This window comes from Ambystoma mexicanum, chromosome 5p, assembly GCF_040938575.1.
Source record: "Ambystoma mexicanum isolate Mex_15411 chromosome 5p, UKY_AmexF1_1, whole genome shotgun sequence".
Taxonomy (NCBI): Eukaryota; Metazoa; Chordata; class Amphibia; order Caudata; family Ambystomatidae; genus Ambystoma; species Ambystoma mexicanum.
This window is the reverse complement of record NC_090930.1, coordinates 741,018,209-741,038,193: the sequence shown is the minus strand read 5'-3', so window position 1 is coordinate 741,038,193 and position 19,985 is coordinate 741,018,209. Positions and strand designations below refer to the sequence as shown.

General features: G+C 39.1%; 17 non-coding genes across 17 annotated transcripts; 8 read left to right on the top strand and 9 right to left on the bottom strand.

Moving 5' to 3' along the window:
- The first annotated feature begins 32 nt into the window (after window positions 1–32).
- TRNAQ-CUG (transfer RNA glutamine (anticodon CUG)) lies at window positions 33–104 on the top strand. The gene has a single exon. It is a non-coding gene; the product is annotated as a tRNA-Gln (tRNA).
- Window positions 105–985: 881 nt separating this feature from the next.
- TRNAQ-UUG (transfer RNA glutamine (anticodon UUG)) lies at window positions 986–1,057 on the bottom strand. The gene has a single exon. It is a non-coding gene; the product is annotated as a tRNA-Gln (tRNA).
- A 2,378-nt stretch (window positions 1,058–3,435) lies between these two features.
- Window positions 3,436–3,507, top strand: TRNAQ-CUG (transfer RNA glutamine (anticodon CUG)). Its single transcript has one exon. It is a non-coding gene; the product is annotated as a tRNA-Gln (tRNA).
- Window positions 3,508–4,420: 913 nt separating this feature from the next.
- On the bottom strand, window positions 4,421–4,492 carry TRNAQ-UUG (transfer RNA glutamine (anticodon UUG)). Its single transcript has one exon. It is a non-coding gene; the product is annotated as a tRNA-Gln (tRNA).
- Window positions 4,493–4,751: 259 nt separating this feature from the next.
- Window positions 4,752–4,823, top strand: TRNAQ-CUG (transfer RNA glutamine (anticodon CUG)). The gene has a single exon. It is a non-coding gene; the product is annotated as a tRNA-Gln (tRNA).
- An 881-nt stretch (window positions 4,824–5,704) lies between these two features.
- TRNAQ-UUG (transfer RNA glutamine (anticodon UUG)) lies at window positions 5,705–5,776 on the bottom strand. Its single transcript has one exon. It is a non-coding gene; the product is annotated as a tRNA-Gln (tRNA).
- A 3,319-nt stretch (window positions 5,777–9,095) lies between these two features.
- Window positions 9,096–9,167, bottom strand: TRNAQ-UUG (transfer RNA glutamine (anticodon UUG)). Its single transcript has one exon. It is a non-coding gene; the product is annotated as a tRNA-Gln (tRNA).
- Window positions 9,168–9,426: 259 nt separating this feature from the next.
- TRNAQ-CUG (transfer RNA glutamine (anticodon CUG)) lies at window positions 9,427–9,498 on the top strand. Its single transcript has one exon. It is a non-coding gene; the product is annotated as a tRNA-Gln (tRNA).
- An 881-nt stretch (window positions 9,499–10,379) lies between these two features.
- On the bottom strand, window positions 10,380–10,451 carry TRNAQ-UUG (transfer RNA glutamine (anticodon UUG)). The gene has a single exon. It is a non-coding gene; the product is annotated as a tRNA-Gln (tRNA).
- A 2,361-nt stretch (window positions 10,452–12,812) lies between these two features.
- On the top strand, window positions 12,813–12,884 carry TRNAQ-CUG (transfer RNA glutamine (anticodon CUG)). Its single transcript has one exon. It is a non-coding gene; the product is annotated as a tRNA-Gln (tRNA).
- Window positions 12,885–13,797: 913 nt separating this feature from the next.
- Window positions 13,798–13,869, bottom strand: TRNAQ-UUG (transfer RNA glutamine (anticodon UUG)). The gene has a single exon. It is a non-coding gene; the product is annotated as a tRNA-Gln (tRNA).
- A 259-nt stretch (window positions 13,870–14,128) lies between these two features.
- On the top strand, window positions 14,129–14,200 carry TRNAQ-CUG (transfer RNA glutamine (anticodon CUG)). Its single transcript has one exon. It is a non-coding gene; the product is annotated as a tRNA-Gln (tRNA).
- An 881-nt stretch (window positions 14,201–15,081) lies between these two features.
- Window positions 15,082–15,153, bottom strand: TRNAQ-UUG (transfer RNA glutamine (anticodon UUG)). The gene has a single exon. It is a non-coding gene; the product is annotated as a tRNA-Gln (tRNA).
- A 2,332-nt stretch (window positions 15,154–17,485) lies between these two features.
- On the top strand, window positions 17,486–17,557 carry TRNAQ-CUG (transfer RNA glutamine (anticodon CUG)). Its single transcript has one exon. It is a non-coding gene; the product is annotated as a tRNA-Gln (tRNA).
- Window positions 17,558–18,470: 913 nt separating this feature from the next.
- Window positions 18,471–18,542, bottom strand: TRNAQ-UUG (transfer RNA glutamine (anticodon UUG)). Its single transcript has one exon. It is a non-coding gene; the product is annotated as a tRNA-Gln (tRNA).
- Window positions 18,543–18,801: 259 nt separating this feature from the next.
- On the top strand, window positions 18,802–18,873 carry TRNAQ-CUG (transfer RNA glutamine (anticodon CUG)). The gene has a single exon. It is a non-coding gene; the product is annotated as a tRNA-Gln (tRNA).
- Window positions 18,874–19,754: 881 nt separating this feature from the next.
- On the bottom strand, window positions 19,755–19,826 carry TRNAQ-UUG (transfer RNA glutamine (anticodon UUG)). Its single transcript has one exon. It is a non-coding gene; the product is annotated as a tRNA-Gln (tRNA).
- Between the last annotated feature and the right edge of the window lie 159 nt (window positions 19,827–19,985).

Here is a 19,985-nt window from a genome sequence, read left to right as displayed (position 1 = left end):
AGAATGAAGTGCATCAGGCTACTGAATATGTGGGTTCCATGGTGTAATGGTTAGCACTCTGGACTCTGAATCCAGCGATCCGAGTTCAAGTCTCGGTGGGACCTTGGGGCTGCTTCTCTTTTAGAGTTGCCTTTCATTTGCAGATAGATATAACAGCAATAGCTTTGCTTTACAGCCCACTTTGATGGCAGTCTTCTTTGACCAAAGAATATTAATAGTTTCTGGGGATGACTCTCTTTTGCCACAAAGAAACTGCCCACTCTCATATCTCCAAAGCTCCAAGGTATAATGGCTATTAAACTGGCTTTTGATCTCAGCGATTTACATTGAAAGCCCAGGAGGCCCCTAAAATCAGTTGAATTGTTTCCTGATAATTTAGAGTTTATATCTTCTTTCGAGAAAGGTGTGATCCAAATAAAGTAAGTACATTTAAACAAGGGCACTTGGTCAGTAAATGCACTACTTTCTAGAACTCATAACTCTTGTAAGTTATAAAAAGTTTGCTCTCCATACAGTTTGTCAACTCAAAGAATTACATTTTTTACACATTTAATAAGACCATCAAATTGCTTGAAACATAGGAATGATTGTGAAAGTGAATATGATTCACCAAAATAATTGTATAACATTTTTTAATGTTAATAAAATAGGGCTTTTTCCAATCTTTTCACATCAATGTTGTTTCTGCATGTTCCAGTGAGCAGAGAATCTACTGCACATAGTGTGTACATTTTTCTTTTCATAGAGTTAAGGTTGGACATTATTCATCTGTGGAAAATGTTTCTGAGAGATATCTGGGTGCCCACTCTGATTGACCTTAGGGATTGTACATTAACGATATGTAGTTGCATCACTGTATTGGTATCAGGCACCAAAGTGCATTTAAATGTAATGTCGTGCAGAGAGAGTCGACTGAACTTCTGAATATTAACTCTGTTGAATTGTAATTTGAGAAATTAGAAAATGGAGTGTAAGAGCAAGATAACGGTCCCACCGAGACTTGAACTCGGATCGTTGGATTCAAAGTCCAAAGTGCTAACCATTACACCATGGAACCCTTGCAAGATGCACCTGAGAGCGATGAATCAGAAATGGCAATATAGAGCACATTTACAATTTTTACAGATTCATAGTCCCAATTGACTGATATCATACAAACACAGCGATGTTGTCGATTGACGTTGTGCTATAGCAATCTCTGTGCTTTATAGAGCATGTAGAACAAATTCTTCCTCTTGAGGCATATGATTAAGCAATATTAAATATTGTTTCTGACTGCCTCTGTTTTGGCATAATGAAGTTCAGCATTTGCGGAAGTATTTAGGTTCCATGGTCTAATGGTTAGTTGGCTGGACTCTGAATTTAGTAATCTGACATGTTATAGCTATATTTTGTTTTCCTTTGGGTGTATTGTCATTTTATGCACATAGATTTCCTAGCAGTGGCTGTGATGAATAGTTCAATTTGATAGCAGCTTCCTTTTGAGAATTTGAAAAAAAAAGAATTAAATAGTCTCTCTGGATGACTCTGCTTTGATTTCTATGTGCACATCCCTTTTGCGTTTCAGAGGGATTGACCAACATACACAACAGTGCTTGGAAGACCTCTTCCTCCCTCATGGCATGTAAAGCTAACCTCTCTCCTACCGTGTGTTTTTTTACTTTTTAACTTCCCCTTCCGAGTCATGATCATGTAACTGAATTTACATTTTTAGATTTTAACTGCAGTAGTTGCTTGTTTTTCATTTTTATTTTTTGTGTACGCATACATCCCTTTTTGTGGGGAGGGGGGAGTGATGTCTGTTTACTTATATTAGCTAATATAGGTCATTTTATGTCCGCTTACAATATGTGTCAGGATTTTTTATGTCGTTTCCAATCAATGTCTAATATCAAGTGGTTTGCAGCAGTCATACAAAGGCACGTAACACCCCCAAAACACCTACATAAGTTAGAAATACTCCGGAAGAGTACTCAGTTTATGAAAAGGCGGTGAATCCCAAATAGAACTGTAAATGTAAGCTAGCAAGCAGACTGTGCACCCCTGTTTGGAACTATGACCTGTGTGTTGCCCTCTATTAACAGAACAATGTAACTGCAGCCCATGTCACATAAAATAGAAAGTAGAGATTATGCAAATTAACTCCCAGAAGAGCCTGGTGTCACCCCAAAAGGTGTCATGCTTTTCACACCAAGAAACATCCACACATAGATCCCTGCGAACCTCAAAAACGTACAGGAAACCCTGTCCAGCGCTTTGCTCCCAGAGGAGATAAGGTTGAAAAACCACCCTATGTTAAAAGTGTCCATAATCCATGCCAGCTGCCCTGTCTATAGAACCTGGCCGTTTGTGGCCGATCGGGGCCTAGGGGCATGAGTGGAAGGGTTTAACCTGCCTGGGTTCTTGGGCATGGTTTCATCATGCCTCAGTTTACAATGGCACTCTGCCACTTTGTCAGGCTTTAAAGAAGCCTGACTCCTGCAGAGCAAAAGATCTGATTATTTCCTTACATGTTTTGTACGTAAGAATGCGGATGGTGCTCTGAGCCTCCTATGGTGGTTATTAAGCATGGTATACATACCATAGCATGTAACTGTGCCTACAAATGGAACATTTTGTTCATTTATTAGGGAGTTGTGAAAATGGCAAAATCAAATTGCCATTACTGACACAGACCAGCTGCCGCTGTCCGGCCATTTCGTCGAAAGACATTTCGTCGAAAGACATTTGGTCGACGTAATTTGGTCGAAAGCCAAATGGTCGATTTTTTTATTTATTTATATATATATTTTTTAGGTTGTAGTTTAGGGAAAAAAAGGGGTTTTTAGAAAAAAAGGGGGTTGGGGGGACCCCCCCAAACCCCCCCCAAAAAAAATGTGAAAATAAAAAACAAAGCAATTCGACCATTTGGTTTTCGACCAAATGGTTTCGACCAATTGTCCTGTCGACAAATTTTTTTCGACGAAATGTCTGGCAACCCAGCTGCCGACTGTTGCTATTGACAGGAGTTCCAGGTGTATAAACTGAGGAGATCACCAGTTCAATTACCTGTGAACGCATTTTGAAGCTCATTCACAACCAGTTCATGCCCGTTCTCTCCATTTTGGCTTTCTGGCTGGCCGAGGGGCCCTTCAGTAATGTTCTTTGCTAACCATTACACCATGGGCCCCTTGCTGGTGCAACCTGACAGAGTTGTAACAGAAATGAGAATCGAGATCTCATGCATCATTTTAACAAACTCATATTCCTAGCCCAAGGATATTATGCAAATGTGGAACTGTTTAGTTGGTTGTTGCGCAATAGCAAACTCTTTGCTTTACAGCTCATTTGGATAGGATTCTTCCTCTGGAGGCATAAGATAAAAGAATATTGCATACATTCTCTAAAAGGCTCTTTTTTTGCTGCAATGACGTTCATCATGTCACTAAGTATGTAGGTTCCATGGTGTAATGGTTAGCACTCTGGACTCTGAATCCAGCGATCCCGGTTCAAATCTCGGTGGGACCTTGGGAATTACTGTGTTTGTTTTCCTCTCAGTGTCTTGTTTTAATAGCAATGACGCTGATGTGTCGCCCACTTTCATAGCATTATTCCCTGGGTGCATTTGAAAAAAGACAGATTTTCCATGGATGACGCTCTTTAGCCACAATGAAACCCACCACTTTCTGTGGTGTGAAAGACCCATGGTGTAATGGTAGCACCCTGGAGGTTGAATCCAATAATTTGCATTCAAATCTCTGTAAGAGTTTACCATCAGTCGAACCTTTCCCTTATCGTTTATTGTGGATGTCTTCTTTGAAGAAAGGTATGATCCAACTAAAGTAAGTACATTCACGAATGGGCCCTTGGTCGGTACAAACAGTATTTATACACCTCAGGCCTTTTGTGAATTAAGAAAAGTGTGTTCTTCGTTCTATTTTTCATCTCAAACTGATACCTTCATTTTACAAACATGTAAAGACTGTTAAGACGCTTGATTAATATCATTGATTCTGAATGTGGTCGCTTTTCATAGGATTAACCCTTTAACAATTTTGAAAGAGAATGGCGATACAATAGAGCTGCTTTTCCCAAAATGGTATTATTAATGTTGTTGCTGCATCTTCAAGTAAAAAGAGAATCCATTGGGTCACAGATTGAGCATGTTTCTTAACATTGAGTTAAGTTTGAAAATTTCAAATCTTTTATGTATGTTTCCGATGCAGATCTGCCCATCGACTCAGAATGACCTCACTGTTCATACATTTAAAAAAAATGCATAAAGGTTAAGGTGCTAGGCACAAAAGTGGATTTTTATGAAAGGTTATGCCAGAGAGTGAGAGCGAAAATGAATACCCTACACCACTAACCTTATGAATATTACTATCTTTGGCCTATAATTTAACACAACAAGGAGACAAAGTGTGTTAGAGCAAGAGAGAGGTTCCACCGAGACTTGAACTCGGATCGCTGGATTCAAAGTCCAAAGTGCTAACCATTACACCATGGAACCCTTGTTGAGCAGAGCTTCATAAGGGCAATGAGAATATAGGGCACAGTCAAGATTTTTACTGACCTATAGTAACCGTTTACTGATATTCTATCGAAGCAGCACTGTTGCTGTTGGATGCTGTGCAATCGCAAAGTATTGGCTTCATGTCTCATTTGGATCAAATTCTTCCTCTGGAGTCTAATGATATAGGAATATTACATATTTTCTCTGATGTGCTCTGTTTTTCCAGAATGAAGTGCATCATGCTACTGAATATGTGGGTTCAATGGTGTAATGGTTAGCACTCTGGACTCTGAATCCAGCGATCCGAGTTCAAGTCTCGGTGGGACTGTGGGGCTTCTTCTCTTTTAGAGTTGCCTTTCATTTGCAGATAGATATAACAGCAATAGCTTTGCTTTACAGCCCACTTTGATGGCAGTCTTCTTTGACCAAAGAATATTAATAGTTTCTGGGGATGACTCTCTTTTGCCACAAAGAAACTGCCCATTCTCATATCTCCAAAGCTCCAAGGTATAATGGCTATTAAACTGGCTTTTGATCTCAGCGATTTGCATTGAAAGCCCAGGAGGCCCCTAAAATCAGTTGAATTGTTTCCTGATAATTTAGAGTTTATTTCTTCTTTCGAGAAAGGTGTGATCCAAATAAAGTAAGTACATTTAAACAAGGGCACTTGATCAGTAAATGCACTACTTTCTAGAACTCATAACTCTTGTAAGTTATAAAAAGTTTGCTCTCCATACAGTTTGTCAACTCAAAGAATTACATTTTTTACACATTTAATAAGACCATCAAATTGCTTGAAACATAGGAATGATTGTGAAAGTGAATATGATTCACCAAAATAATTGTATAACATTTTTTAATGTTAATAAAATAGGGCTTTTTCCAATCTTTTCACATCAATGTTGTTTCTGCATGTTCCAGTGAGCAGAGAATCTACTGCACATAGTGTGTACATTTTTCTTTTCATAGAGTTAAGGTTGGACATTATTCATCTGTGGAAAATGTTTCTGAGAGATATCTGGGTGCCCACTCTGATTGACCTTAGGGATTGTACATTAACGATATGTAGTTGCATCACTGTATTGGTATCAGGCACCAAAGTGCATTTAAATGTAATGTCGTGCAGAGAGAGTCGACTGAACTTCTGAATATTAACTCTGTTGAATTGTAATTTGAGAAATTAGAAAATGGAGTGTAAGAGCAAGATAACGGTCCCACCGAGACTTGAACTCGGATCGTTGGATTCAAAGTCCAAAGTGCTAACCATTACACCATGGAACCCTTGCAAGATGCACCTGAGAGCGATGAATCAGAAATGGCAATATAGAGCACATTTACAATTTTTACAGATTCATAGTCCCAATTGACTGATATCATACAAACACAGCGATGTTGTCGATTGACGTTGTGCTATAGCAATCTCTGTGCTTTATAGAGCATGTAGATCAAATTCTTCCTCTTGAGGCATATGATTAAGCAATATTAAATATTGTTTCTGACTGCCTCTGTTTTGGCATAATGAAGTTCAGCATTTGCGGAAGTATTTAGGTTCCATGGTCTAATGGTTAGTTGGCTGGACTCTGAATTTAGTAATCTGACATGTTATAGCTATATTTTGTTTTCCTTTGGGTGTATTGTCATTTTATGCACATAGATTTCCTAGCAGTGGCTGTGATGAATAGTTCAATTTGATAGCAGCTTCCTTTTGAGAATTTGAAAAAAAAAAGAATTAAATAGTCTCTCTGGATGACTCTGCTTTGATTTCTATGTGCACATCCCTTTTGCGTTTCAGAGGGATTGACCAACATACACAACAGTGCTTGGAAGACCTCTTCCTCCCTCATGGCATGTAAAGCTAACCTCTCTCCTACCGTGTGTTTTTTTACTTTTTAACTTCCCCTTCCGAGTCATGATCATGTAACTGAATTTACATTTTTAGATTTTAACTGCAGTAGTTGCTTGTTTTTCATTTTTATTTTTTGTGTACGCATACATCCCTTTTTGTGGGGAGGGGGGAGTGATGTCTGTTTACTTATATTAGCTAATATAGGTCATTTTATGTCCGCTTACAATATGTGTCAGGATTTTTTATGTCGTTTCCAATCAATGTCTAATATCAAGTGGTTTGCAGCAGTCATACAAAGGCACGTAACACCCCCAAAACACCTACATAAGTTAGAAATACTCCGGAAGAGTACTCAGTTTATGAAAAGGCGGTGAATCCCAAATAGAACTGTAAATGTAAGCTAGCAAGCAGACTGTGCACCCCTGTTTGGAACTATGACCTGTGTGTTGCCCTCTATTAACAGAACAATGTAACTGCAGCCCATGTCACATAAAATAGAAAGTAGAGATTATGCAAATTAACTCCCAGAAGAGCCTGGTGTCACCCCAAAAGGTGTCATGCTTTTCACACCAAGAAACATCCACACATAGATCCCTGCGAACCTCAAAAACGTACAGGAAACCCTGTCCAGCGCTTTGCTCCCAGAGGAGATAAGGTTGAAAAACCACCCTATGTTAAAAGTGTCCATAATCCATGCCAGCTGCCCTGTCTATAGAACCTGGCCGTTCGTGGCTGTTCGTGGCCTAGGGGCATGAGTGGAAGGGTTTAACCTGCCTGGGTTCTTGGGCATGGTTTCATCATGCCTCAGTTTACAATGGCACTCTGCCACTTTGTCAGGCTTTAAAGAAGCCTGACTCCTGCAGAGCAAAAGATCTGATTATTTCCTTACATGTTTTGTACGTAAGAATGCGGATGGTGCTCTGAGCCTCCTATGGTGGTTATTAAGCATGGTATACATACCATAGCATGTAACTGTGCCTACAAATGGAACATTTTGTTCATTTATTAGGGAGTTGTGAAAATGGCAAAATCAAATTGCCATTACTGACACAGACCAGCTGCCGCTGTCCGGACATTTCGTCGAAAGACATTTCGTCGAAAGACATTTGGTCGACGTAATTTGGTCGAAAGCCAAATGGTCGATTTTTTTATTTATATATATATATATTTTTTAGGTTGTAGTTTAGGGAAAAAAGGGGTTTTTAGAAAAAAAGGGGGTTGGGGGGACCCCCCCAAACCCCCCCACAAAAAAAAATGTGAAAATAAAAAACAAAGCAATTCGACCATTTGGTTTTCGACCAAATGGTTTCGACCAATTGTCCTGTCGACAAATTTTTTTCGACGAAATGTCTGGCAACCCAGCTGCCGACTGTTGCTATTGACAGGAGTTCCAGGTGTATAAACTGAGGAGATCACCAGTTCAATTACCTGTGAACGCATTTTGAAGCTCATTCACAACCAGTTCATGCCCGTTCTCTCCATTTTGGCTTTCTGGCTGGCCGAGGGGCCCTTCAGTAATGTTCTTTGCTAACCATTACACCATGGGCCCCTTGCTGGTGCAACCTGACAGAGTTGTAACAGAAATGAGAATCGAGATCTCATGCATCATTTTAACAAACTCATATTCCTAGCCCACGGATATTATGCAAATGTGGAACTGTTTAGTTGGTTGTTGCGCAATAGCAAACTCTTTGCTTTACAGCTCATTTGGATAGGATTCTTCCTCTGGAGGCATAAGATAAAAGAATATTGCATACATTCTCTAAAAGGCTCTCTTTTTGCTGCAATGGTTAGCACTCTGGACTCTGAATCCAGCGATCCGAGTTCAAATCTCGGTGGGACCTTGGGAATTACTGTGTTTGTTTTCCTCTCAGTGTCTTGTTTTAATAGCAATGACGCTGATGTGTCGCCCACTTTCATAGCATTATTCCCTGGGTGCATTTGAAAAAAGAAAGATTTTCCATGGATGACGCTCTTTAGCCACAATGAAACCCACCACTTTCTGTGGTGTGAAAGACCCATGGTGTAATGGTAGCACCCTGGAGGTTGAATCCAATAATTTGCATTCAAATCTCTGTAAGAGTTTACCATCAGTCGAACCTTTCCCTTATCGTTTATTGTGGATGTCTTCTTTGAAGAAAGGTATGATCCAACTAAAGTAAGTACATTCACGAATGGGCCCTTGGTCGGTACAAACAGTATTTATACACCTCAGGCCTTTTGTGAATTAAGAAAAGTGTGTTCTTCGTTCTATTTTTCATCTCAAACTGATACCTTCATTTTACAAACATTAAACTGTTAAGACGCTTGATTAATATCATTGATTCTGAATGTGGTCGCTTTTCATAGGATTAACCCTTTAACAATTTTGAAAGAGAATGGCGATACAATAGAGCTGCTTTTCCCAAAATGGTATTATTAATGTTGTTGCTGCATCTTCAAGTAAAAAGAGAATCCATTGGGTCACAGATTGAGCATGTTTCTTAACATTGAGTTAAGTTTGAAAATTTCAAATCTTTTATGTATGTTTCCGATGCAGATCTGCCCATCGACTCAGAATGACCTCACTGTTCATACATTTAAAAAAAATGCATAAAGGTTAAGGTGCTAGGCACAAAAGTGGATTTTTATGAAAAGTTATGCCAGAGAGTGAGAGCGAAAATGAATACCCTACACCACTAACCTTATGAATATTACTATCTTTGGCCTATAATTTAAGACAACAAGGAGACAAAGTGTGTTAGAGCAAGAGAGAGGTTCCATCGAGACTTGAACTCGGATCGCTGGATTCAAAGTCCAAAGTGCTAACCATTACACCATGGAACCCTTGTTGAGCAGAGCTTCATAAGGGCAATGAGAATATAGGGCACAGTCAAGGTTTTTACTGACCTATAGTAACCGTTTACTGATATTATATCGAAGCAGCACTGTTGCTGTTGGATGCTGTGCAATCGCAAAGTATTGGCTTCATGTCTCATTTGGATCAAATTCTTCCTCTGGAGTCTAATGATATAGGAATATTACATATTTTCTCTGATGTGCTCTGTTTTTCCAGAATGAAGTGCATCAGGCTACTGAATATGTGGGTTCCATGGTGTAATGGTTAGCACTCTGGACTCTGAATCCAGCGATCCGAGTTCAAGTCTCGGTGGGACCTTGGGGCTGCTTCTCTTTTAGAGTTGCCTTTCATTTGCAGATAGATATAACAGCAATAGCTTTGCTTTACAGCCCACTTTGATGGCAGTCTTCTTTGACCAAAGAATATTAATAGTTTCTGGGGATGACTCTCTTTTGCCACAAAGAAACTGCCCACTCTCATATCTCCAAAGCTCCAAGGTATAATGGCTATTAAACTGGCTTTTGATCTCAGCGATTTACATTGAAAGCCCAGGAGGCCCCTAAAATCAGTTGAATTGTTTCCTGATAATTTAGAGTTTATTTCTTCTTTCGAGAAAGGTGTGATCCAAATAAAGTAAGTACATTTAAACAAGGGCACTTGATCAGTAAATGCACTACTTTCTAGAACTCATAACTCTTGTAAGTTATAAAAAGTTTGCTCTCCATACAGTTTGTCAACTCAAAGAATTACATTTTTTACACATTTAATAAGACCATCAAATTGCTTGAAACATAGGAATGATTGTGAAAGTGAATATGATTCACCAAAATAATTGTATAACATTTTTTAATGTTAATAAAATAGGGCTTTTTCCAATCTTTTCACATCAATGTTGTTTCTGCATGTTCCAGTGAGCAGAGAATCCACTGCACATAGTGTGTACATTTTTCTTTTCATAGAGTTAAGGTTGGACATTATTCATCTGTGGAAAATGTTTCTGAGAGATATCTGGGTGCCCACTCTGATTGACCTTAGGGATTGTACATTAACGATATGTAGTTGCATCACTGTATTGGTATCAGGCACCAAAGTGCATTTAAATGTAATGTCGTGCAGAGAGAGTCGACTGAACTTCTGAATATTAACTCTGTTGAATTGTAATTTGAGAAATTAGAAAATGGAGTGTAAGAGCAAGATAACGGTCCCACCGAGACTTGAACTCGGATCGTTGGATTCAAAGTCCAAAGTGCTAACCATTACACCATGGAACCCTTGCAAGATGCACCTGAGAGCGATGAATCAGAAATGGCAATATAGAGCACATTTACAATTTTTACAGATTCATAGTCCCAATTGACTGATATCATACAAACACAGCGATGTTGTCGATTGACGTTGTGCTATAGCAATCTCTGTGCTTTATAGAGCATGTAGATCAAATTCTTCCTCTTGAGGCATATGATTAAGCAATATTAAATATTGTTTCTGACTGCCTCTGTTTTGGCATAATGAAGTTCAGCATTTGCGGAAGTATTTAGGTTCCATGGTCTAATGGTTAGTTGGCTGGACTCTGAATTTAGTAATCTGACATGTTATAGCTATATTTTGTTTTCCTTTGGGTGTATTGTCATTTTATGCACATAGATTTCCTAGCAGTGGCTGTGATGAATAGTTCAATTTGATAGCAGCTTCCTTTTGAGAATTTGAAAAAAAAAGAATTAAATAGTCTCTCTGGATGACTCTGCTTTGATTTCTATGTGCACATCCCTTTTGCGTTTCAGAGGGATTGACCAACATACACAACAGTGCTTGGAAGACCTCTTCCTCCCTCATGGCATGTAAAGCTAACCTCTCTCCTACCGTGTGTTTTTTTACTTTTTAACTTCCCCTTCCGAGTCATGATCATGTAACTGAATTTACATTTTTAGATTTTAACTGCAGTAGTTGCTTGTTTTTCATTTTTATTTTTTGTGTACGCATACATCCCTTTTTGTGGGGAGGGGGGAGTGATGTCTGTTTACTTATATTAGCTAATATAGGTCATTTTATGTCCGCTTACAATATGTGTCAGGAATTTTTATGTCGTTTCCAATCAATGTCTAATATCAAGTGGTTTGCAGCAGTCATACAAAGGCACGTAACACCCCCAAAACACCTACATAAGTTAGAAATACTCCGGAAGAGTACTCAGTTTATGAAAAGGCGGTGAATCCCAAATAGAACTGTAAATGTAAGCTAGCAAGCAGACTGTGCACCCCTGTTTGGAACTATGACCTGTGTGTTGCCCTCTATTAACAGAACAATGTAACTGCAGCCCATGTCACATAAAATAGAAAGTAGAGATTATGCAAATTAACTCCCAGAAGAGCCTGGTGTCACCCCAAAAGGTGTCATGCTTTTCACACCAAGAAACATCCACACATAGATCCCTGCGAACCTCAAAAACGTACAGGAAACCCTGTCCAGCGCTTTGCTCCCAGAGGAGATAAGGTTGAAAAACCACCCTATGTTAAAAGTGTCCATAATCCATGCCAGCTGCCCTGTCTATAGAACCTGGCCGTTAGTGGCCGATCGGGGCCTAGGGGCATGAGTGGAAGGGTTTAACCTGCCTGGGTTCTTGGGCATGGTTTCATCATGCCTCAGTTTACAATGGCACTCTGCCACTTTGTCAGGCTTTAAAGAAGCCTGACTCCTGCAGAGCAAAAGATCTGATTATTTCCTTACATGTTTTGTACGTAAGAATGCGGATGGTGCTCTGAGCCTCCTATGGTGGTTATTAAGCATGGTATACATACCATAGCATGTAACTGTGCCTACAAATGGAACATTTTGTTCATTTATTAGGGAGTTGTGAAAATGGCAAAATCAAATTGCCATTACTGACACAGACCAGCTGCCGCTGTCCGGCCATTTCGTCGAAAGACATTTAGTCGAAAGACATTTGGTCGACGTAATTTGGTCGAAAGCCAAATGGTCGATTTTTTTATTTATTTATATATATATTTTTTAGGTTGTAGTTTAGGGAAAAAAAGGGGGTTGGGGGGACCCCCCCAAACCCCCCCCCAAAAAAAATGTGAAAATAAAAAACAAAGCAATTCGACCATTTGGTTTTCGACCAAATGGTTTCGACCAATTGTCCTGTCGACACATTTTTTTCGACGAAATGTCTGGCAACCCAGCTGCCGACTGTTGCTATTGACAGGAGTTCCAGGTGTATAAACTGAGGAGATCACCAGTTCAATTACCTGTGAACGCATTTTGAAGCTCATTCACAACCAGTTCATGCCCGTTCTCTCCATTTTGGCTTTCTGGCTGGCCGAGGGGCCCTTCAGTAATGTTCTTTGCTAACCATTACACCATGGGCCCCTTGCTGGTGCAACCTGACAGAGTTGTAACAGAAATGAGAATCGAGATCTCATGCATCATTTTAACAAACTCATATTCCTAGCCCAAGGATATTATGCAAATGTGGAACTGTTTAGTTGGTTGTTGCGCAATAGCAAACTCTTTGCTTTACAGCTCATTTGGATAGGATTCTTCCTCTGGAGGCATAAGATAAAAGAATATTGCATACATTCTCTAAAAGGCTCTTTTTTTGCTGCAATGACGTTCATCATGTCACTAAGTATGTAGGTTCCATGGTGTAATGGTTAGCACTCTGGACTCTGAATCCAGCGATCCGAGTTCAAATCTCGGTGGGACCTTGGGAATTACTGTGTTTGTTTTCCTCTCAGTGTCTTGTTTTAATAGCAATGACGCTGATGTGTCGCCCACTTTCATAGCATTATTCCCTGGGTGCATTTGAAAAAAGAAAGATTTTCCATGGATGACGCTCTTTAGCCACAATGAAACCCACCACTTTCTGTGGTGTGAAAGACCCATGGTGTAATGGTAGCACCCTGGAGGTTGAATCCAATAATTTGCATTCAAATCTCTGTAAGAGTTTACCATCAGTCGAACCTTTCCCTTATCGTTTATTGTGGATGTCTTCTTTGAAGAAAGGTATGATCCAACTAAAGTAAGTACATTCACGAATGGGCCCTTGGTCGGTACAAACAGTATTTATACACCTCAGGCCTTTTGTGAATTAAGAAAAGTGTGTTCTTCGTTCTATTTTTCATCTCAAACTGATACCTTCATTTTACAAACATGTAAAGACTGTTAAGACGCTTGATTAATATCATTGATTCTGAATGTGGTCGCTTTTCATAGGATTAACCCTTTAACAATTTTGAAAGAGAATGGCGATACAATAGAGCTGCTTTTCCCAAAATGGTATTATTAATGTTGTTGCTGCATCTTCAAGTAAAAAGAGAATCCATTGGGTCACAGATTGAGCATGTTTCTTAACATTGAGTTAAGTTTGAAAATTTCAAATCTTTTATGTATGTTTCCGATGCAGATCTGCCCATCGACTCAGAATGACCTCACTGTTCATACATTTAAAAAAAATGCATAAAGGTTAAGGTGCTAGGCACAAAAGTGGATTTTTATGAAAAGTTATGCCAGAGAGTGAGAGCGAAAATGAATACCCTACACCACTAACCTTATGAATATTACTATCTTTGGCCTATAATTTAAGACAACAAGGAGACAAAGTGTGTTAGAGCAAGAGAGAGGTTCCACCGAGACTTGAACTCGGATCGCTGGATTCAAAGTCCAAAGTGCTAACCATTACACCATGGAACCCTTGTTGAGCAGAGCTTCATAAGGGCAATGAGAATATAGGGCACAGTCAAGATTTTTACTGACCTATAGTAACCGTTTACTGATATTATATCGAAGCAGCACTGTTGCTGTTGGATGCTGTGCAATCGCAAAGTATTGGCTTCATGTCTCATTTGGATCAAATTCTTCCTCTGGAGTCTAATGATATAGGAATATTACATATTTTCTCTGATGTGCTCTGTTTTTCCAGAATGAAGTGCATCATGCTACTGAATATGTGGGTTCAATGGTGTAATGGTTAGCACTCTGGACTCTGAATCCAGCGATCCGAGTTCAAGTCTCGGTGGGACCTTGGGGCTGCTTCTCTTTTAGAGTTGCCTTTCATTTGCAGATAGATATAACAGCAATAGCTTTGCTTTACAGCCCACTTTGATGGCAGTCTTCTTTGACCAAAGAATATTAATAGTTTCTGGGGATGACTCTCTTTTGCCACAAAGAAACTGCCCATTCTCATATCTCCAAAGCTCCAAGGTATAATGGCTATTAAACTGGCTTTTGATCTCAGCGATTTGCATTGAAAGCCCAGGAGGCCCCTAAAATCAGTTGAATTGTTTCCTGATAATTTAGAGTTTATTTCTTCTTTCGAGAAAGGTGTGATCCAAATAAAGTAAGTACATTTAAACAAGGGCACTTGATCAGTAAATGCACTACTTTCTAGAACTCATAACTCTTGTAAGTTATAAAAAGTTTGCTCTCCATACAGTTTGTCAACTCAAAGAATTACATTTTTTACACATTTAATAAGACCATCAAATTGCTTGAAACATAGGAATGATTGTGAAAGTGAATATGATTCACCAAAATAATTGTATAACATTTTTTAATGTTAATAAAATAGGGCTTTTTCCAATCTTTTCACATCAATGTTGTTTCTGCATGTTCCAGTGAGCAGAGAATCTACTGCACATAGTGTGTACATTTTTCTTTTCATAGAGTTAAGGTTGGACATTATTCATCTGTGGAAAATGTTTCTGAGAGATATCTGGGTGCCCACTCTGATTGACCTTAGGGATTGTACATTAACGATATGTAGTTGCATCACTGTATTGGTATCAGGCACCAAAGTGCATTTAAATGTAATGTCGTGCAGAGAGAGTCGACTGAACTTCTGAATATTAACTCTGTTGAATTGTAATTTGAGAAATTAGAAAATGGAGTGTAAGAGCAAGATAACGGTCCCACCGAGACTTGAACTCAGATCGTTGGATTCAAAGTCCAAAGTGCTAACCATTACACCATGGAACCCTTGCAAGATGCACCTGAGAGCGATGAATCAGAAATGGCAATATAGAGCACATTTACAATTTTTACAGATTCATAGTCCCAATTGACTGATATCATACAAACACAGCGATGTTGTCGATTGACGTTGTGCTATAGCAATCTCTGTGCTTTATAGAGCATGTAGATCAAATTCTTCCTCTTGAGGCATATGATTAAGCAATATTAAATATTGTTTCTGACTGCCTCTGTTTTGGCATAATGAAGTTCAGCATTTGCGGAAGTATTTAGGTTCCATGGTCTAATGGTTAGTAGGCTGGACTCTGAATTTAGTAATCTGACATGTTATAGCTATATTTTGTTTTCCTTTGGGTGTATTGTCATTTTATGCACATAGATTTCCTAGCAGTGGCTGTGATGAATAGTTCAATTTGATAGCAGCTTCCTTTTGAGAATTTGAAAAAAAAAGAATTAAATAGTCTCTCTGGATGACTCTGCTTTGATTTCTATGTGCACATCCCTTTTGCGTTTCAGAGGGATTGACCAACATACACAACAGTGCTTGGAAGACCTCTTCCTCCCTCATGGCATGTAAAGCTAACCTCTCTCCTACCGTGTGTTTTTTTACTTTTTAACTTCCCCTTCCGAGTCATGATCATGTAACTGAATTTACATTTTTAGATTTTAACTGCAGTAGTTGCTTGTTTTTCATTTTTATTTTTTGTGTACGCATACATCCCTTTTTGTGGGGAGGGGGGAGTGATGTCTGTTTACTTATATTAGCTAATATAGATGTCCGCTTACAATATGTGTCAGGATTTTTTATGTCGTTTCCAATCAATGTCTAATATCAAGTGGTTTGCAGCAGTCATACAAAGGCACGTAACACCCCCAAAACACCTACATAAGTTAGAAATACTCCGGAAGAGTACTCAGTTTATGAAAAGGCGGTGAATCCCAAATAGAACTGTAAATGTAAGCTAGCAAGCAGACTGTGCACCCCTGTTTGGAACTATGACCTGTGTGTTGCCCTCTATTAACAGAACAATGTAACTGCAGCCCATGTCACATAAAATAGAAAGTAGAGATTATGCAAATTAACTCCCAGAAGAGCCTGGTGTCACCCCAAAAGGTGTCATGCTTTTCACACCAAGAAACATCCACACATAGATCCCTGCGAACCTCAAAAACGTACAGGAAACCCTGTCCAGCGCTTTGCTCCCAGAGGAGATAAGGTTGAAAAACCACCCTATGTTAAAAGTGTCCATAATCCATGCCAGCTGCCCTGTCTATAGGCCTAGGGGCATGAGTGGAAGGGTTTAACCTGCCTGGGTTCTTGGGCATGGTTTCATCATGCCTCAGTTTACAATGGCACTCTGCCACTTTGTCAGGCTTTAAAGAAGCCTGACTCCTGCAGAGCAAAAGATCTGATTATTTCCTTACATGTTTTGTACGTAAGAATGCGGATGGTGCTCTGAGCCTCCTATGGTGGTTATTAAGCATGGTATACATACCATAGCATGTAACTGTGCCTACAAATGGAACATTTTGTTCATTTATTAGGGAGTTGTGAAAATGGCAAAATCAAATTGCCATTACTGACACAGACCAGCTGCCGCTGTCCGGACATTTCGTCGAAAGACATTTGGTCGACGTAATTTGGTCGAAAGCCAAATGGTCGATTTTTTTATTTATTTATATATATATTTTTTAGGTTGTAGTTTAGGGAAAAAAAGGGGTTTTTAGAAAAAAAGGGGGTTGGCGGGAACCCCCCCAAAACCCCCCCCAAAAAAAAATGTGAAAATAAAAAACAAAGCAATTCGACCATTTGGTTTTCGACCAAATGGTTTCGACCAATTGTCCTGTCGACAAATTTTTTTCGACGAAATGTCTGGTAACCCAGCTGCCGACTGTTGCTATTGACAGGAGTTCCAGGTGTATAAACTGAGGAGATCACCAGTTCAATTACCTGTGAACACATTTTGAAGCTCATTCACAACCAGTTCATGCCCGTTCTCTCCATTTTGGCTTTCTGGCTGGCCGAGGGGCCCTTCAGTAATGTTCTTTGCTAACCATTACACCATGGGCCCCTTGCTGGTGCAACCTGACAGAGTTGTAACAGAAATGAGAATCGAGATCTCATGCATCATTTTAACAAACTCATATTCCTAGCCCAAGGATATTATGCAAATGTGGAACTGTTTAGTTGGTTGTTGCGCAATAGCAAACTCTTTGCTTTACAGCTCATTTGGATAGGATTCTTCCTCTGGAGGCATAAGATAGAAGAATATTGCATACATTCTCTAAAAGGCTCTTTTTTTGCTGCAATGACGTTCATCATGTCACTAAGTATGTAGGTTCCATGGTGTAATGGTTAGCACTCTGGACTCTGAATCCAGCGATCCGAGTTCAAATCTCGGTGGGACCTTGGGAATTACTGTGTTTGTTTTCCTCTCAGTGTCTTGTTTTAATAGCAATGACGCTGATGTGTCGCCCACTTTCATAGCATTATTCCCTGGGTGCATTTGAAAAAAGAAAGATTTTCCATGGATGACGCTCTTTAGCCACAATGAAACCCACCACTTTCTGTGGTGTGAAAGACCCATGGTGTAATGGTAGCACCCTGGAGGTTGAATCCAATAATTTGCATTCAAATCTCTGTAAGAGTTTACCATCAGTCGAACCTTTCCCTTATCGTTTATTGTGGATGTCTTCTTTGAAGAAAGGTATGATCCAACTAAAGTAAGTACATTCACGAATGGGCCCTTGGTCGGTACAAACAGTATTTATACACCTCAGGCCTTTTGTGAATTAAGAAAAGTGTGTTCTTCGTTCTATTTTTCATCTCAAACTGATACCTTCATTTTACAAACATGTAAAGACTGTTAAGACGCTTGATTAATATCATTGATTCTGAATGTGGTCGCTTTTCATAGGATTAACCCTTTAACAATTTTGAAAGAGAATGGCGATACAATAGAGCTGCTTTTCCCAAAATGGTATTATTAATGTTGTTGCTGCATCTTCAAGTAAAAAGAGAATCCATTGGGTCACAGATTGAGCATGTTTCTTAACATTGAGTTAAGTTTGAAAATTTCAAATCTTTTATGTATGTTTCCGATGCAGATCTGCCCATCGACTCAGAATGACCTCACTGTTCATACATTTAAAAAAAATGCATAAAGGTTAAGGTGCTAGGCACAAAAGTGGATTTTTATGAAAAGTTATGCCAGAGAGTGAGAGCGAAAATGAATACCCTACACCACTAACCTTATGAATATTACTATCTTTGGCCTATAATTTAAGACAACAAGGAGACAAAGTGTGTTAGAGCAAGAGAGAGGTTCCACCGAGACTTGAACTCGGATCGCTGGATTCAAAGTCCAAAGTGCTAACCATTACACCATGGAACCCTTGTTGAGCAGAGCTTCATAAGGGCAATGAGAATATAGGGCACAGTCAAGATTTTTACTGACCTATAGTAACCGTTTACTGATATTATATCGAAGCAGCACTGTTGCTGTTGGATGCTGTGCAATCGCAAAGTATTGGCTTCATGTCTCATTTGGATCAAATTCTTCCTCTGGAGTCTAATGATATAGGAATATTACATATTTTCTCTGATGTGCTCTGTTTTTCCAGAAGGAAGTGCATCATGCTACTGAATATGTGGGTTCAATGGTGTAATGGTTAGCACTCTGGACTCTGAATCCAGCGATCCGAGTTCAAGTCTCGGTGGGACCTTGGGGCTGCTTCTCTTTTAGAGTTGCCTTTCATTTGCAGATAGATATAACAGCAATAGCTTTGCTTTACAGCCCACTTTGATGGCAGTCTTCTTTGACCAAAGAATATTAATAGTTTCTGGGGATGACTCTCTTTTGCCACAAAGAAACTGCCCATTCTCATATCTCCAAAGCTCCAAGGTATAATGGCTATTAAACTGGCTTTTGATCTCAGCGATTTGCATTGAAAGCCCAGGAGGCCCCTAAAATCAGTTGAATTGTTTCCTGATAATTTAGAGTTTATTTCTTCTTTCGAGAAAGGTGTGATCCAAATAAAGTAAGTACATTTAAACAAGGGCACTTGATCAGTAAATGCACTACTTTCTAGAACTCATAACTCTTGTAAGTTATAAAAAGTTTGCTCTCCATACAGTTTGTCAACTCAAAGAATTACATTTTTTACACATTTAATAAGACCATCAAATTGCTTGAAACATAGGAATGATTGTGAAAGTGAATATGATTCACCAAAATAATTGTATAACATTTTTTAATGTTAATAAAATAGGGCTTTTTCCAATCTTTTCACATCAATGTTGTTTCTGCATGTTCCAGTGAGCAGAGAATCTACTGCACATAGTGTGTACATTTTTCTTTTCATAGAGTTAAGGTTGGACATTATTCATCTGTGGAAAATGTTTCTGAGAGATATCTGGGTGCCCACTCTGATTGACCTTAGGGATTGTACATTAACGATATGTAGTTGCATCACTGTATTGGTATCAGGCACCAAAGTGCATTTAAATGTAATGTCGTGCAGAGAGAGTCGACTGAACTTCTGAATATTAACTCTGTTGAATTGTAATTTGAGAAATTAGAAAATGGAGTGTAAGAGCAAGATAACGGTCCCACCGAGACTTGAACTCAGATCGTTGGATTCAAAGTCCAAAGTGCTAACCATTACACCATGGAACCCTTGCAAGATGCACCTGAGAGCGATGAATCAGAAATGGCAATATAGAGCACATTTACAATTTTTACAGATTCATAGTCCCAATTGACTGATATCATACAAACACAGCGATGTTGTCGATTGACGTTGTGCTATAGCAATCTCTGTGCTTTATAGAGCAT